We start from the raw sequence: 4,407 nt of genomic DNA on the forward strand, positions 1-4,407 counted from the left end.
GTCTAATGGCAATATCTGTGCCACAGGGGTCGCAGGTTCGAGTCCAGCTTACAGCTCTTTGCTGCATATCATCCCATCTCTCCCCCTTTCACACTGTTAATCTGTCCCATCTAACAAAGCAAAACAAAACATGCCAAAAAAAACTATTTTTAAGACCACTTTAACAGGTGTAACATGAGTTATTTATGAATTTATTTACTCTGAATGTTGGATTCCACTGTTTTGATTCCCATCATGCCGAGAAAACTCAGGTCATGTGTTCATCTCCTAGTACTGGTTTCAACAATACAAAATCTGCTGTTGTTGTGGTTTTATTGTGCGAAGGGTACAGTGACAGTCAAAACTGAAAAATTAAAGTCTTATTCTTAGATAAAGGAATTCACAGCTTTTAAAGCATTCACAGGACCCCTATAGAGTCCAGTGGCATGAAGTCACCCTCCATCCTGGCATCACCCCCCTCCCTCCTGTCCTCTCTCCTCTGTCTGTCCACACCTGTCGGTCTGGCCCGGCTCAGCTCGGCCTTTTTTACAGGTCCTTCTTGTAAAATGAGGTCACGGTGGCCAAGCGAAATGCCTGTCATAACTACGCCCCCCCAAGGGGAATTAGGGCTGCTGACCCTCAATACAGCTGACACGCACATGTTCCCACACACACACACACACACACACACACACACACACACACTCTTCCCATCTGAACAGGCTCAGAGCTCTTAATAATGTCGGCTCGCTCGGCTGTCCGTCAAAGAGCTGATGCAACCGCGGCGCCGCCTGGAGTTACCGCAGCTGGCCTCAGAGGGGAAGCCATGAGCAAGATACAAGTCCTGAACCAATCTGTTCAATATCTGCACTTCATATTTCATTTCAGCACAGCCTTGTTGGAGTTTGGTTAGAGTAGAAACTAATAATATCTTAAGGTGGGAGGAAGTAATATTCTGCACCATGGAGTTTTTCGAAAGGGCAAATGCTGCCTTCTGATGTGATTTCAAGAGACTTTGGCAGAGACATATCCTCCGGTCATGCAGTGGTTAAAGGCGTTTTAACCTTTTGAAACATAAAATGACAAAAGTTTTCTTGTGTTCAGACACCTTTTCTCATGCATTTACACAGAGGGAAAAAAATATTTAGAAGATAATTGTAAAAAAATAGGTCAAAATGTCCAGAAAATAGTAACTTTTTCTAAAAATAAATGGGTCTTACATGGTGTCAAATCACTGAATAAGAATCTTTTGAGTGTGCATGGTTTAAATTTTAAAATAAATTACTATGAAGTCAAGACTGCATCTCCACTTGGTTGGCTGGCTGCTTTCTCACCAGGGATTACATTTTGTTTACCTGTGACATAACCTTCCCCACAGAGTATAATGGCCTCCTGCAGCTGACCGTCTCCCTGTCTCGCCGCTATATTACAGGTTATGCACCCCCCTCCGCCCTCTGTGGTGCCAGTCCAACACTTTTCACACATACACACACACACACACTGTCAACACACACACTTCAGCTGTGGCTGACCTGATGATTAGCCAGGAGTGAGTGTTACTATGTTGCTATGTCAAGGTGCTCTTTACACGTACAGAGCTCAGTTTCTCTGTCTCAGACCGTCTTCTGACACAGATATAAAACCCACAACTTTACATCTCAGCTAATTAGGCGGATAATTATATTAACCTGCAGGACAATCTTCATTTACACCTAAATCTCTTTGCAATACTTCCTCACTGGCGTCCAGTCTGCCGCCATAGAGGACTGTGCAGATGTAATTACATAAGTAGCTGATTTCCCTAATTAGCACCTTCAAATCAGGGACGGACGGTCTAATTAGGGAAATATGCTGGTGTAGTGTTTATCTGGAATAACTTTCATACTGATCTAGCTTACAGGGAACGCTGTTTGCATGTATCCATCTACAGTTTCCCATCATGTCTCTATAGTTTGTGCATTTTCTGTCTTTTGACACAAATACTGTTTTGGTTTTTTTAATTAAGTTTAACTCCAATTTTCTAATAACCCAAATTGAAGGAAAACTGCAGAAATGTTTAACATGACTTTTGTGTCCAGTGAAAAAGTTAGATTTTTTAAGTCAAATGTTGTAAAACCAAGATTTGGAACACATGGAGGACAGTTAACATATTATATTACTTTAAAGTATCTATTTAGTTTACCAACAGAAGTGTAAAATATCTGGCATTTCTGGCCAATTTTCTGTCTGATTTTGTGTTTGGCAATCTGCATGTGAGATTCCTCTATTTGGATTCCCATTATGACGAGTTTAAATAAGGGACTTACTAAATTTAACACAAAAAAGAAGCTATTATCACTTACTTTTAGATTTTACAATGAGACATCAGAAAAAAAATGATTCATAAAATCCCACTTTCCATGTCTGAGGATTTTTAAGAGCTTTAAAAGATGAACTTAAGTCAATTTAATACCAATTAAGGTCTCATTTTTAGATGAATGAATTCAATGCCTTCTAAGACTTTGTAAGGATCAGCGGGAACCCTGACTTTGGTGTTCTGCTGTTGCAGGAAATGATGCAGAAAACAATCAAGCTTATAAAACAGCTCATTCTTAAGCACCCGGGGGCACAATTGTACTCTAAAAATATCTATTGTCATTCTTTTTATGAAGCCTGTATTATCCGAGATAAGCATCTTAGAGTATCATGCTGTCAGCCAGTGATGGACTGAGACAGGACATTTTTATTGAAGCTTTGAACATTAAGCCCACAGCCTCTTTCTATCAAGTCTAGTTAGTTTAAATAAAAGTCCTGATGTATACTTAGCATGCACAAAGTGGTATTCTATTTCATTGTCTTCTACTTGTGTTTATTTCTTTTGTCCTTTTTTGTGTTTGAGCACAAATTCTCATTCTTTTAAGCCTAAAATTATATTTATTTTACTATTAGTAAGTAACAACAACACATTGTATATCTACATGTATGTCTACATTGTTAAAAATGCTTGAGAAAGAATAAAAATAATAAAAAAAGGATCTTTATTTGTGTTGTATCGGCATCAATGAGCTGCAGGAGAGTACAACAAGGGTATAAGTCAACGCACAGCTGGTATATATACTGTTTATGTGCCTTATCTCAATGTAACACAGGTATTTATGTCTCACTGCCAGTGTAAAAATAGTCTGCCAGCAAGGTTGACATGGTTGACTCAGTTCACACCTGTCCACTACAGCCACCTTGGTCACGCACCTGTTCAGAAGTCATGTCCTGGACTCTCTCTCTCACACACACACACACACATACACACAAACACATCCATGCATGCCACATAAACAAATGACAGCTCACTCACATGCACTGACAGCGCACACAATAATAGCAGCAGCACATAAAAACTGTGCTCTTTTGTTTATAAGGTCACTGTGTCTGTAATGCACGAGGACACACGCTATTTGACTCGGAGCAATAGGACCACAAATAGATACACATGCAGAAATGTTTTCAGATGTATATCAATGAATTGTAAGAATGATAATAGAAAAAATTTTACTTTAGACTCAGAATCATAAAATATCACATACGATAAATGTGGATATAAAACTATAACCCTACTTTCAACACATACTCCCAAAATTTCTTCCGATAAAGTGGACTGTAATACTTTTAAAATGCGTGCTACATGACCAGAGAAAACAGAGAAAATTGTGGCATTTGCTTTTGCTCAAGAGGTAGAAAACCTACAACTACCAGGAAGCACTGCGCTGCAACAAACCATTAAATGCTCCTGCTGGTGGTTGATCTAATGTGAGCTTGGCTGGTTTTCCACAGGAAAATAATAAACAGTAATTACAGTTAAATGCTAAGCTAAAATATGTTCATAAAAATATTTTGGGAAAAAAACAGGCAACACGGTAACAGAATTTTGGCTTATATTTGATCAGAACTGCTTAGTTTTACAGTCTGATCTCAGTATTTTCAGCCTCCATTTTTATGATACATAAAACAGTATGGCACCTGCTTTTTGTTTATAAATTCTCATGTTACAGCCAAACAGTCACTAAAATATGTTTTTTAAGACATTTCAGGCAAGACATGGGCAATACTGACAGAATCTTGGTCTGTATTTGATCAGCACTGCCTGGCTTTACTGTTTGATCTGAGGTTGGTTTGAGTAAGAGTGAGACAGATCTCCACTGATCCACGTCTGCGCTCTTTGTATCTGTGGTGGAGGGCATACACAAATCCAGAAGCACAATCTGTACTTCTAGCAACAGCCCTAGAGCCAGAGAAAATCATCTTTCAGCTGATTTGAGCTAAGAGATGAGCAGCGAGATCTGGCTGCTGGTACGATGGATTCATTTACACATACTAGCCACATTGCTATAATACAGAGTTGGTTGAAAAGACACACTGTAATAATAGCTCCATGATATTGAACCATGGCTACTT

Source organism: Plectropomus leopardus, chromosome 23 (assembly GCF_008729295.1).
Source record: "Plectropomus leopardus isolate mb chromosome 23, YSFRI_Pleo_2.0, whole genome shotgun sequence".
NCBI lineage: Eukaryota > Metazoa > Chordata > Actinopteri > Perciformes > Serranidae > Plectropomus > Plectropomus leopardus.